Below are 15,322 nucleotides of genomic sequence, written 5' to 3' on the forward strand. Positions count from 1 at the left end.
ATAAAAATGTTCGCCACCTATTTTAAAGAAGTGGAGGGTTAGAAATAGCACATGTCACTCTCCATCCTTTTTCAACTATATTCACTGAAAAATCACGCCAATTCGTCGCTCCGTTTTGCTGTGAATGTCGGACAAATAAACAGACAATATTAGTATAGATTATTATGTATGTAGATTCTAAGCTACGTCTACTGCTTTACTAATACAAATCTTTAATTTACTAAAACTAGTCGAGTTCCTCGTCAAACAGTTACCGTACGTGAGTAAGCCGATAACATAATAATTAAATCAAATCTGTTGTACTTCGTACCGCAAATATCAAATAACATATCAGTACTTTAACCACAATGTTCATTACCTATCTATTATCTAAAGGGTACCTAGAATACTAGTTGCCCTTGAATTTAGGTTAGGATAATTAAGAAGGTCTAGTCTAGTCTAGATTTGCAAGTAATCTGCTTACTTAAGGGCCGTTGTCAGCAGAATTAACGCGCATAGTTAGTGTTGTATTAAGTTCTGAGAGTAGTTTAGAAATGTTTCGAATTTTCGAGATAGCAAATGTTTATTCAAACAAGCTGAGTCTTTAAGGAGTTGATAAAGTAATGTGATGTAGGTGTGTAACATTTTCTTGGACCCGGTAAAACCTTATACTGCTTAAAACATTTTGTTTCCACATTTTAAATCTTTTCTAGACTTCCACAAATTACTCAAGATTAAAATTTGATAAATCGTCCGGTCCAGCCATTCTCTAGTTTTAGCGAAACTAACGAACAGCAATTGTTTTTTAAATAAGGATATAGAAAACAATTACATTATGCGAACTTAATAGTTACAAATAATATTTTAGTTGTAATGTAACCCACATCTGCACCTAAAAGAGCCATCAGATCACCACAGCTGGGGCCCAGTAGAGCTGATGCCCAATCTGGAGCTGCGGACAACGTTACAGATTACCGGGGCTCTGGCTCAAAGCAGAAGTAGGAACAGGGTGGTATTTAGTCAGTTAGATTCTGATACTCTCTCGCCTCACTCAATACTGGAAAAGCCATTGGATGAGTTTTGCTCATGTATTCTACTATACCATCAATAACAAACCGTCAATTAAATTTATGTATGTAGATACATGAAGGATAGATTGTGTTTAAGATAACGATGAAATGTCACACATCTCAGTCCATAGTGTAAGTTTGTTCTAGTTTAACGCGATCAAATTGTTATCGTGCTTAGCCCACCGATTGGTCGGTTAACTTGGAACAGCAAATTAGACTATCGTACTCCATAAACGTGTGTATTGCGTTAACGTAAAACAAAGGCCCAGTGCACACCGACGGAGTCGCCGCGAAGAAGCTTAACAACGCACCACACGCGTCCCATCTTTGGCATGCCGTTTTCATACATATGCCATAGTAATTAAGGTTTATTTTAAATTGATTTATCCTTAGTATCTTCCTCGTGCTTTCATTGGTGTGCGCTGAGCCAAAGTTGTCGCGGCGAAGAAATTCAATGATGCATCGAACGCGTCCCATATTTGGCATGCCGTTTTCATCTATATGCCATAATAATTAAGGTTTATTTTAGATTTATTTATTCTTAGTATCTTCACCGTGCTTCTGTGTGCGCTAAACCGAACTCGGACTAAGCCCTCTGGTAATTAGTTTATAGATATGACAACTGTAAGTGATGGTGCGGGCGATGTGATGATCTGATTAAACAATGATAATGCAGTTACTGATACTAGGGTAGAAAGGGTCGACAGGGAAGTTGCTGTTTACAATATTGTATAGCTGTATGTGTTTGTGTTTGTGTAGGTTTCGAGATGTAGGTGTGGCCCGGAGGGCTAAGGGACTTCATATATAAGGGTGCGGACTCAAATCCTAGCAAGTACTAATCAATGTTAGTTAGATGCTCTTTCTACGATTATTTTTAGGTTAACTTCTGCTAGCATCTTCGCCTGCATTCCCGTAGCTAATTCTACGGAAAAGGGTTGGGCAGAATTATTGGGATTTTTTCAGTTTTTCGAAAAGTTCAGTAGCAGCACAGATTCTGGAATTATGCCCAGCATACATGGGACTCACTACAGAAATGGTGAAAAGTGGATGTACTGTGGCATTACGTGCCGTAGTGTGCACCTCTGGTTTCCCCTCAAGGAATAAAAGGCGTGAAGATTAAAAAATATATTAAAAAAGTGTCAACAAGCCACTAAAATTAATTTTAATCAATATCAGAAGAACGGACACCTATACTATTTAAAACGTACTTACAAGTGAATCGTCAGGCTACCAAGACATTCGAGAAAGTTACTAGTTACTAAGTAGTAAGGATGGCAATGTAAGAGGACCGGTGCCAAGTGGAACACAGCACTAACACTGCGAGATATAAGTAAAGCAAGGGCTTTAAGATTGAGCCAGTATTCATGGGCACAGATCAAACTGTACTGGCCAGTTTATATTGAGCTTGCTTTATATGATCTTTCTGCATATGTGACGGTCATATTATACTGGTTTAGCATTCGGTTACGTTTTTTAGACCTGGGTTCAGACCAGTAAAATGGAATGTATACTTTGGAATGAGCACCTGGTTTCTTTGAGAGACAGACTCACGGATAATTCTATAGTTGTTGTTGTATTCAAAAGTACCTGTTGAAATAAATGCTTCGACTTTGATTTAAAAAAACAGACATTTGTAAAAAAATGCTAGATTATTATATCCGCAATCTATCAAAAGTCGCCTTCATAGCCCAGCGGATTAGCAAGCTGAAGTGGCAGTGGCTAGTGTCACGTAGCTCGAAAAACTGATGGTTGCTGGGGCAGAAAGGTTTTAGAACCACCCCGTTCCTACTCCTTTCTGGCGCTTCCAACCCGCGTATACGACAGCCATTGGGGGAGCCTATGTTCGGTAAACCCGTTCTATGGCTGAAATGATGACTATACAACGAGTTTTTTTATTTCCCATAACTTCAGGATTATATTCTGTAGGTAAAAATAATACTAAAGCTCAAAGAAAAGGTGGGCCAAAAATGCATAGTTTCGAAAAAATCTTGTATAAAAAATTAAAGAAAAGGGTGACTGAAACATAATTCACATGTCAGTCGATTATTTGATATGGTCTCAATCATAACCTAAAGTTATAGGAAATAAAAAAAACACGTTGCACAACAATGCTTACTCATTTTAGAAGTATTTTGACTCATGACTACAAGAAGAGCCTGTGAAAGTGATATCACTTTCCTCATAAAGGTGATGAGTCAATGAAATGTGACTTGTTTTCTCTATATCAAATAACGGATGATTGTTGGCAATTCCATTCATATGACTAAGGTACTTCCTTATTGGAATATTTGACATAGTTTTTAGAGAACTTTTAAGTCAAATTAGGAGGTAGAGGCGCCATTAAAAATGTTTTTGGTTAAAACTAACTTGTTGTGTCCTTATAAATCAGGTGCAAATGTACTAGTTGCTTGAGGTATTTCTTACGGTATAAGTCCGTAAACGAGCAGACGCATCACCTGATGGTAAGCAATTCAAGTCCATTGCCGTCCTTTTGGACATCCGAAACACCAGAGCCACCTTTTTGGTGAATCGGGGATTGGGAAGATTGGGAAGGGAGGTAATTGGGTCTCCGGTAACCTCACTCACACAACCAAATACAACGTTGTTTCACGTCAGTTTTTTGTGAGGCCGTGGTATCACTCCGGTTGAGTAGAAGCATGGCTTTCCCACCCTTAGGTATAAATAAAGAAGAAATGACAAAATTACATACATTTCACAGTCCAATTTAACAACATACATACATACGTACATGAATGTTTCTGTATTAATATTACGCGTACTGTATGTAAGTCTCGTCCCCTCGATCTCATTACAATATTCAGATGAGAGTGTCTCCTTACGCATACACACCGACTGACATACTTTTAAACATGTTGCGTCTTGTTCATTCCTTACATTTATATGTACAAGTATTTTTTAAGGTCTGATACTCCTTTCAACCTGTACCCTTAGTACGAGTTTACTTTACATATTATATAGTAATCGAAACGACAAAGGTGATCATTTGTTTTAGGGCAAATAACTTCAATTTGTACGTTTCAGAATTTAGCTTTCTGAGTGATTTAAAAATACCTCTTGCCAGAATTTATAAGGAAACCTCATAGTAGATGTTTGCCCAACCTGAAGTCAGAGCTGACGAGTTTGTTTGTCTGCATGATTACGTTTATATTCAAAACTACTAGTTCGAATTGAATACTTATTGTACCTATTAGATAGTCTATTAATCAAGGAAGGCTATAAAAAACCATACTAAGATTAATGGGAGTAAAACTGTTGGTGAAATCGTGCAGGAGTACCTAGAGAGTTTTATAAAGAGCTTGGCATAAGACACGTATGTGACCAAAATGTGGAATGTTTCCGGGGAAAGTGTAAGAGGCGTGGTCGACCAAAAGCCTGGTTTCCGAGAAAGAGTTTATATAATGAAGATTAATGAGTTTAACCTAATTTTAAAGTTTTACTGAGTTATGTTTTTGTGTTTTTTGGTCATGCGTTGGTTTAAAGTCAATTTATTGGCCAAAAGTAATTTTATGTTAACTAAAAAAACAGGCTAAAATTCACAAAATGTGCAGTATTTTTTCCGTTTTAATAAGTATTTCTGTAAGGAAGGTTTGACCATTAAACACAACGCTTGCTCATTGCTGTTTGGCAATTACAAACTTATAATTAAAAATTATTACATTCGGCTTGCGTGGTTTTGTTGCATGAGTGAGGTTACCGGAGGCCCAATTACCACCCTTCCCAATCTTTCTAATCCCCGATTCCCCAACAACCCTTATATTCCTATCCCCCAAAAGGCAGGCATGTAACGCCTCTGGTGTTTCAAGTGTCCACGGGCGGCGGCGATTGCATACCACCGTGATCCGTCTACTCGTTTACCGGCTTATTCCATAAAAACGTAATAAGAAACAGTACTATTAAACCTGTACCTATACTCAGTATCAAACCAAGACCTAAACTAAACACAACTGTCCTAATCACAAGCAACAAATATGAAACAAATTATACTAAAACTCCAATTAATAAAACACAGGGCGTCAAGTTTAAATATACAACCAGTTTACCATGGTCTCGCTTCGTAAGGTCTTTCCACACATTCAACTCTCAGTTTATATTGGTTATCCAAAGCTTGATGCCGTGTGTATTAACAAGAAAATATGGTGAGGTTCGTTATAATCCGCCTCATACAGGTCTGGCGAGTATTAATTATAAGTCCAATACTCCGTCTATAGGGATACGTGAGCAGGCCACTGTGTTTGTAGGTAGCGTGTGTTTTCATTGAAGCACGATTAATTTTTTTTTAAAGGATTATCGTTTATTAATCAACAAGTGATAACGTCACAAAGAAACCTTTATTCTATGACTCTTTAAAATTCTTCAGAATCTAAGATAATTTTGTCATAAAAATTAAAATTCATTTAGTTATTTCTATTAAAATATGTACGTCAGTGAAATCACCTGTTTATGTATTAAAAATTCTCATCAGGTTTAATTTCCAAGCCTTCCTAGTGTAGACATCACCATCTACTTATGTAGAGGAGACTTATCTTATCGTACTTATATTATAAATGTGAAAGTTTTGTCTGTATGTGACCCCCAATGTACCCCTGTCAATGTACAGGGGTCTGGAATAATACATAGGCTATTTTATCCCATAGGAACGCGGATGGAGCCACTGGCATAAGCTAGTAGTCCAATAATGGACTGTTGATATAGTATTAAAATCATAAAATTAAATTGACCGATCACAATTTTGGAAACGGCATTAGATCAATGCAAATATTTTTGATTCAGTAACAGCTAGTAATGAATTTGCTCATCACACATTAGTTAACGAAGTGATACTAATTAGAGGTAATATCAACCAATTTGTAGACAATATTTGTCATGAATTAGCAATTAATATACTACATTTGTAATTGTATGGGAATAACAACTCTGTGTTATCCACAAATTGTTGTTTCGAGTCTGGGTGTGATGTGTATGTGAACTTTAAGTGTAGGAGAGTCATGCTTCGGCCCGAATGGGCCGGCTCAACCGGAGTGATACTACGGCCTCACAGAAAACCGACGTGAAACAACGCTTGCGTTGTCTTTCTTTGTGTGAGTGAGGTTACTGGAGGCCGAATTACCCCTTTCCCGATCCCCAATATCCCAATGGCCCTTGAATTCCTAACCCACAAAAGGCCGGCTACGCATTTGCAACGCCTCTAGTGTTTCAAGGACACTTGAAACGTCCATGGGCAGCGGCGATTGCCTACCATCAGGTGATCCGTCTGCTCGTATAAAATATATTCCATAAAAAACTTGTATATTTGTAAACGCACTCATGACACAGGCAACAAAACCTAGGAGGAGGAAAATACCTCCACGCGAGAAGTGGCGACGAATATTATAAAGCTTGCTACCACACCTACATGATTTTCACAACCACTCGGCCTAGAGTGTAATAACTAAGAATAAAAATAACAAAAACAGATACTAAATAAAAACACGCATTTCAATTTAAAACATAAGGTTAGGTTTCAAAACAGTTTCATTAGAAACTAGATACATTTCGAAAGCAAAACTTTGTTGGAGTAGAAATTTCAGTAGCTAATTTAAATAGTAAACTAAAATATTTAGTTGTAACTTGATGACTCTTTATTGTGGAGCTGCATACAATAGCTAAATAAGTTAGTAAAAGTTGAAGTTTTCAAACAAAACTAATGATTTTGCTAAATATAAGGTTCTAACTGTTGAAATGTTTATTAGAATTGCTCGGAGTATGAGTAAACATTATTTTTTTGTATTTATTTTAGCAAATATGTATTAGGTATACTTCTTATTTTATCACCTTTCAAATAAAATTTATTACAATTAGCTGTTTCACCACTAATTAATAACTTATTAAGTTTATCAGTCACTTATATGAAGGTTGTGAAACAGGCGTTGTCTTATACGTAACATATGTAACTGATAGTGCATACGAATTACATTCTTAATTCAAAATTATCTGATGCATAGCGGCTATCCAGACATTGTGAAACAAGTTTTTAATAGTTTTGCTTCGATAGTCGAGTGCTCGTAAATGTAACTGCCGGGCAAAGGGTCTCGGGTTCGATTCCCGGGTCGGGCAAAGTATTAGTGGACGTTTTTCGGAAAAATTCTCAGTAATTGCACGGGCTCAGGATTGTTCCCAGTATATGGCAATAAATCTTGACAAGATTTATATGCATATAGCCAGATTATTAATGTACCTAGATTGTGTATTAATCTAGAAATTAAACCAATCTACTGAAAAATATTCTAAAAACCACAAATCTCATCGAATTTCACCAAAAAAAAGCAAAAACCCACCAAAAAACTTATCATTTTCAACCCTATATTCGGAAGTGTACAGTCGATATTACAATGGAAACGAACTTCAGCAACGTATATCGGCATCTATCAGTGTCCTTTACAAGTGCTATCACAGTAGATGGATAGCGATGCAGCCACGAGCTGTGTGTGTCGGAGTATCGGATGATCGGTGGCCATGCGTGAAGCGACTACCGAAACACAGGGCCGGCGTAGGGATGGTGACGGGGTATGACAATTAAACATTCTATTTAGTTCTTCAGATGGGCAATTAATAATAAAATTGTTAAAATATTTATTTTGTCGTACAAGGAAACAATACTTTGATAAAATGAATTAAAGTTTAGGAGCTACGTTATTTTTAAAAACGTACCTAGAAGTGACGTCACGCGATATTTCAAATAAATATAATGTAACAAGTATCCGTAAGAAAATAAAAAAATTAAGTGTCTACTGTTTTAAAATAATTTATCAGACGATCATTAAAATAAAATTAATTCCGCAATGTACACCAAGTAACTAAATGGTCATGATGATAACAGCTGTATTATCAATAAAGATTTTTAGACAACTAACAATTGGCGAAAAAAGAACACATAAGAACATCTACTCTTTCTAGGAATACAAAATGTGTTATTGTTTTATAAATATTAATTATGACTTGGGCCCCTACTCAAGTCACTTCGGGGGCCCGGTTGACTATCACCACACTGACCAATCCATCCCTGTTTCCACGTGACGTTTTGCCACAGAACGTCGAAACGTGGAAACTATTTCGTTGATCAATGTCTGAATTTTAGCTTTGATATCGGAATGGAATCTTTTTTGGTATTTTGGGAGTCAATTTAGAGAATGGATGAGATATTCAGTTTGTTATGGGTAGTATTGTTATTTGATTGTTTCTTTATAATGTAAATGTTAAATAAACGTCTTTGGTTGAAAAACGATCAATTTTTTTTTTGTTTAAAGTAAAAAAAAAAATACACTACTCTATTGTGACGTCGATTCGATCTTCAGAAGCGGAGCTGTGTGAAGTTTAGTGGTATAGAGTCGTGTAAATAAGTAGGTCCTTTTGTGGAGATGAGTGATGCAGGGCTGAGCTATGTAGCTGGGTGAAGCCGACACAGACGAAGCTTAGACAAGCATAGCAGCATCTCAGCCCTGCTTCACTCCGCTCTACCGCGAGTATCCCCGCTCTACACTGCACAGCTCCTCTCTAAACCGCGCCGAATAGCTCCACTACTTTCGATATATTTTAATGTAAATTTTCTATCCTCGCTAACACTGTTTCCACTGAATCGGAGCGGATATAAGATGTATATTTTGAGCAATGTTTGAGTGTTGGAGTTTCTTGCTCGTTCTTTTCCATAGAAATCTACAATTTGGAGTGAGCAAATATGTAGCTTCACTAGAGGACTGACCGACAGACAGACATTTTGTTTTCTTTATATTGTAATATTTGTTTTGACGTTCAAAAGATAAACAAGGACGTTCACAAGACAATTTTTTTTTTGACTTTTGAAAATGTGATTAGTAAATTTTTATAAGTCTCTGCTCAGCTCCTCACAGCTCAGCTTCTGTGGAAACGTAGCCGTTAATTAATAGAATATTAGTATAAACTAATGTTTTATTAATCAACAGAGCTATACCTTTTAGAGAGAAGCAATAAACAGAATAGCAAATGAAAAGTTAATATTAACAAGTTAATATTTTCTTTTTTGAAAAGTTAATAAACTTGTGTCGAGTCACTCAAATAGAAAATGTTTTAATATGTATTTTCATCTGATGGGCATTAGCCGACGGATAAATTAACAAGTTTCAAAGCCTTGTGAAATGGAATGATTTGTTTATTACGCAATCATATGTAAATAATTGATTAATAGGTATATTTTTATTTATAGATGTATAGAATATTAAATTAATGATATTCGGTTGAATAAATTAGAAAACTTAATTCATATTTTAGTAGTAAAAAGGTAATCAATAAAAATTGCTTCCCATCTGTTATGTTTGAATCTTGAGTTATATAATTTTGTTATTTCTGTTCACGTTTTCGTAATACCATAATATTATGTGTATCTATTCAAAATATTCAATTAATTCCATTCATATGTGTTTATAATAATATCTTTAGAAATATACTATCATTAGAACATAAAACGGGATATTTACCATGTATATTTGTTTTTGCGAGTTCATCCGTGATCATGGCGCTTGCAACAGTGCCGAAATATCGGAAACTCGCAAAAACAAATAAACATGGTAAATATCCCGTTTTAAGTTCTAATGATAGTACTAGTGACCATGTCAGTTTAAAAACTTATATTTAGAAATATAATCCATGAAATAACGTGCGAACAAAATATTGATGTTTCCTTAGCTTTTATTTTTCAAAATAATCTTACTAGTCATATCTTGCTATTTTACTAATACATATTATAAATACGAAAGTTCGTGAATTTTTCTGTATGTTTGTTACACAATCACGTCAAAACGGCTGAAGGGATCAAGTTGAAATTTGGAACAGGGATACAATATGATCTGGAATAACACATAGACTGTTTTTTATTCCTAGGGAACGCTAGAAGCTAGTATTTATTTGTATCGCTAAAATACAAATAAGACTAATATATTTATATTTATACAGTTTCTTTTGGTACTTACCTAATTCTTATTCAGTATAATTTATTATTCTGAGTGTTAAATATTTATTATCATCTAACACAGAAGTAATAAGGCCAAGAAATAATAAAAATAGGTATAAAGTAAGTACTCATTTTGTCGTACATAATTCATCTCACAGTTAATACGAGTATCTGCCTATATATTTAAGCGTACTTGAATATACTTACTGACATATTTAAGTACTATAAAGTAAAATCCAATTTATCTTTCTATAACCTAAAAAAATGTATAAGGCTCATGATAAAATATATATTCAAATTTTATTTTACTGTATATTTTAGAGATGTAGCATTTTCCGAGTTAAATGTGCTTTCTAATATTATTTAAACATCACCTAGAAACCTGGAATTATAATTTCTACTTAGGTATAGGTTTGAAATCGCTAATCCGCTCTGAACAGGCGTGATAGTTAATGCTGGACCCTTCTCAGCGTGAGAAGAGGCAGTGGAATGATAATGGTGCTGTTTCAGTCAACAATAGACACTTTGTAGGACTCTCTACTGGTGTGAATACCTATAACAACGCCAACGTCAATCAGTACCCATTAAAGGGTTTACACGATTGCTAAACGTTACGTGTTTTCGTAAAAATGTGTCTTGGTATTTATTTTCTTTTAAAAAACATATACTGTGAATTTTTATAAGGTACTATTATAAAACTTTAAAATGATACAAGAAACAGTGAAAAACAGAAACTCTGATTAAAGGTGAAAACTCGTGGCGAATCGAAATCGATGAGTTTATATTAATCAGTTACGCTTCTGCTAAAACAAACGTTTTGAGGTTAATTTTTAATTAGACAACATCGTTAACATTTTGTGGACTTGGTTATCTTAAGTTTTTGATTGAATGGATGCAGGTCGAGCAAAGTATTATTGGATTTACTTCACTAGGTTTCATCGCTCATATCACATCAACAGCCTATAAGTTTTACACGTAGAAATGACGTATTTGACCCCACTCCTTAACGTTAATTCGTTTTATTTTCTAAGTATTGTTATCTTATATGACAAAATAAAAAATACGTGCCTACTATTTCTTATTACCTAACTGACGGATTAAATAGATTTATAATTTTCATACCCCGTCATCATCCCTACTCCCACTCTTAGCAGGCAACCTAGGGCACTTAGGCCCACGAAAGTTAAGAAGTCGTTGCTCTCTGTCCTTACATTCAGGGATTAGGACTAAGGACTAAATAATATTATTTATAAACTCGTTCAAGTCATAAAAAGTTATGATTAGACGAAATAATTGAACATTAATTAGTGACAGTGAGTAATGATAGATTCATTTCGAAGTAAGAAATAATAATATCTCATTTATGAACTTATATTAAATTGCAATAACAGAAATTGAGATTCTGGAAAAAATATTCGAATACACTCTTATTCCCCGAAGGATGAGCACTGGGCGTTAACGATAATTTTAATTTATATTGTAATTAATTGGAGATTAGTGTTTTGCCATTGACTACACATCTGAAGACCAAGAGTGTTATTACAAAATAATTATGCATCTAAATCGAAAGATTTAGTAATAATACGTATGTATACAGTATGTTTGTGCGCGATTATCTAGCGTTTGACTAAACCGATTTTAATGCGAGTTTCAGCTTAGAATTTTTAGACTTAAGAGAAGGTTTTTAATGACGTTTGTATCACTTAACACGTTGACTGTCCGTGCATAATAATAATTGAGGATCGCACTTTAAATTATGAGAGTGGTGCCCGTTTTTTGGGACAAGCCCGCTACAACCTCGCAAACCGCTGCAATCCAGGCTCATGTAAGCCAGTATCTACAGTAGATACATCCATGAAAACACTGGAACACTGAAATCTGGCGCATCACAGGGATTTGGATAACTGTCTTGGATCCCGCAACGAAATAAATCAAAAGAAATATTTTTTACAGTTTTCACTTCTAATTTATTTACCGATTAACTTTCCAGAAAACTTCAAAGAATACCTAATAGCGAAATGGCCACAGAACTCCATTCAAACGTCGTACCCACATCAAAATTGTCAAACTGAACAAATAAACCCAAATCCATAAAAAACCTACTCATTTAGAAAACCTTTGAATATTAGCTTGACCCTAATACAGCGTCTAACACAACCGGAATCTCTACTGACCCTTTTTTTATTAACAGATTGATAGTCAGCTGTTTAGCCAGTTTCTCTTTCATTGCCATATCGCTATGAAAATGTTGCATGCATGGAAACAAGATAAACAATTTTGCAATTGGATTGTATACATTGAATACAATAACTGGTACTATAGAATTCTGTATCAACAAAAGCAGTAATGGACATGTGAGATAGTGTAAATTACTCATTAATGTTTCTGTGAAAATACGGTTTGAATGAATGGTTTTGTTTACATTAATTTTCACTTTGAGATTGGACATGCTATAAAACTTGCAAATGGCAATATTGGTCTAAATGAATTAGTTATCGATGATGTAGTAGGAAAACATAATGGAGATGAAAACGCGACATTAATTAAAGAGAGAAATAAAGAGCGAAGTAATATTAAAGTAAGTCAAATTAAAGACTGCCTCGTTGGCCGAGTGGTCGTAAGTGCAACTACTGGGCAAAGGGTCGACTTTGAACAAAAACATTGCTGGACCATATTCGGTTCTTCGAAAATTTCTCAGTAGTAACACGGAGTCTGGAAATATGCCCGGTATATGGCAATAGGCTCACTCCCTATTACATGGGACTTACAACATAAATTGTGAAAAGTGGGTGTACAGTGCTATAATGTGAACCTCTGCCTACCCCTTCTGGGATTAAAGGCGTGACGATATACATCAAATTAAAGCCAACGATGTGAGTAAAAACATTTCGTGAAGTATATTAAGCGAGAAACAGATTTAACACTAGTGTCTGCGCAAAAAATATGTAGAAAGTATTAACTGCTTATTACACCGTGCAATTCTTAGAAGCTGACTAGAGCTATTGCATGTAGATGAGTACGGAATTTCCTTTTCTTTCTCGTCATACGTAACACGTCTATTAGAAAACTATCGCCGTCATTTTTATTATCAAAATCTACATTTATATAATCAGTACTTAATCAATAATGCGCAATACTAAAATTTGCATCACCATCTACACTTTCATCTTCATAATTTACATCAAATGCTTCAACAAGTCCATTGACCTTAATCAGAATATCAATGACGTCATCAGGATGTAAAAATACCTTTAAAGAACTGTTTTATTAGGTGGTGTTGACACGCTTTTTATTTCCTTTGCATATGCCATTGGCGAAAGTATCACAATACATGCGAACTTTCTTTGCCAATAGGTTTACTTTAGCCGTAAAATATGTCTAGTAAAAAGTGGTATATCTGCTTGAAAGCTAGGAAAACTGGTGTCTGTCATTCTTGTAGGCGATTAACCTGTCAATGTTGGCGCGTCTCATATTTTTTGGTGTTTATGGATTAGAAAACTGGTTCTATTAGGTTAATGGGATAGTTTCGTCTTTGATTTGGTCGATTTGACCTACATTTTTACTTTGTTTCATCTAGTTCTAGAGTTGTATCCTGGTTGGTTACTTAGGCTGTGTTCTCGAAACTAAAAAGTGGCTGTTTTGCAACCGATGTCTTGGATGTTATGACTGTAATTTTCGAAGTAAAATCTGCACTACAAAAAGAAACAATAGACCAAATAAAAACAGACAGAAAAAGTACTCACAATAAATAGACTCCACAGAAACATGTCGGTAACTATCACCGGAAAAAATCCAATCGTGTTAAAAGTGAAATTTCACGAACAGTTATTTTTGCACTCGTATACCACAAAGAACTTGTTAATTTTAACACTATTTATTTTAACATACACAAGGTTCCACAACGACCACTATGCACTTGATTTTTCGGTGCGTGACGACACGCGTAATCCGCACGAATCGCGTCCGACCACTGGGAACACAAAACGTCCCCCTACTCCTGCGCACCTTGTCCAAATCTTAGGTCAACTACTGTCAACTTTCGATACACATAAGTTTGTATATTTTTATTTATTTATTCGATATTTTTGATGTTCGAAGACTTTGAAGCAGAAACGAGTTTTGCGTTCGAGTTTGAGACGGTGAATGGATCTTTCTCGGGTGTTTTGTCCCTTTCTTGCGCGCGAGTTGATACGCTACCATTGTTTTTGTGAGTGAGAGCCGTTCGAGTTATATTTGAAAGTTCTTCGATGACATTTATGGGATATGCTCAATTTGATCATATGATTTTTGGTATGATATGTTATTTTCTGGCATTAGTGAGTGATTTGTTTGTTTCGAATTTCTTTGGTTACGCTTTTTGATTTTTTGAAAATGATGAATTTATTTTATTAGGTAATGATGTCTCGTCGCAATTGCGAAGAAAGGAATACAAGTTAATTTATAAAAAGCAATACTAGTGTTGCAAATCAAAGTTAATGTTTAGTAATTTAGTATATTTTTATTGAAAGTTGTAAAAGATACAAACAAAACGATTCAACAGCAAGTTCAGCAATAACATTAAATAAATGAGTTATGAATATTGTACCTACTTTATTACTTTAACTAGTCACCTAGTTTGGTAACGATACTAAATTGTATTTATGTTTATTGATTATGAGAACGAAAATTTATAAAAAACAATACTTATCTACTAATATTATTTATGAAAAATCCTATTATAATATTATAAATGCGAAACTTTATACGTTTGTTTGTTTTATTACTTCTTTAGGTCAAAACGGCTGAAGCGGTCGACATAAAATTTAGAACAGGGGTAGATTGTAGTCTGAAATATCACAAAGAACACTTTTATCTTACGGGAATACGGGCAAAGCCGCTGGCAGAAGCTAGTATAAAAATATGATTTCTAAATCATGTTAAAGTTGCTGTATACCTATATGAGCCCAACAACACACTTTTAATTCTTATTTTGACGTTTCTGATTACGGTAACCATTTTTATTTTGACCGAAACATAATTAAAATATGAAACAAATAAAATTCAGTCATTAATGCGGCATGTAATAATTATTGGTGGTTTGTAGATAATGTGTTTATGTCAAAATAAATGGGCACACTAATTACAAATTTCATAAAGGAGAATGGCCGTAAAATCATCTTTAACTACAAAACCAAAAAATCAAAAACATAGATATAAAAATCTTGTTACAGTATTTTACTATATTACAAATTCTCACTCGGCAATAAGTAATCGACTTTCATTCGTGTTGGTACGGGCGTTGGGTCACAGCAGG

The 15,322-nt window shown here is 34.8% G+C and overlaps 1 protein-coding gene across 1 annotated transcript in view; it reads right to left on the reverse strand.

Annotated features, from left to right (window-relative positions):
* The window catches only part of LOC118270487 (uncharacterized), a 71,340-nt gene extending 57,158 nt beyond the window's left edge, over positions 1-14,182 (reverse strand). Inside the window, exon 1 of the mRNA XM_050697862.1 lies at positions 13,773-14,182. The gene's annotated coding sequence lies outside the window, so the exon portion shown is untranslated. The remainder of the gene's footprint in view (positions 1-13,772) is intronic.
* Positions 14,183-15,322: the final 1,140 nt, after the last annotated feature.

Source organism: Spodoptera frugiperda, chromosome 13 (assembly GCF_023101765.2).
Source record: "Spodoptera frugiperda isolate SF20-4 chromosome 13, AGI-APGP_CSIRO_Sfru_2.0, whole genome shotgun sequence".
Taxonomy (NCBI): domain Eukaryota; kingdom Metazoa; phylum Arthropoda; class Insecta; order Lepidoptera; family Noctuidae; genus Spodoptera; species Spodoptera frugiperda.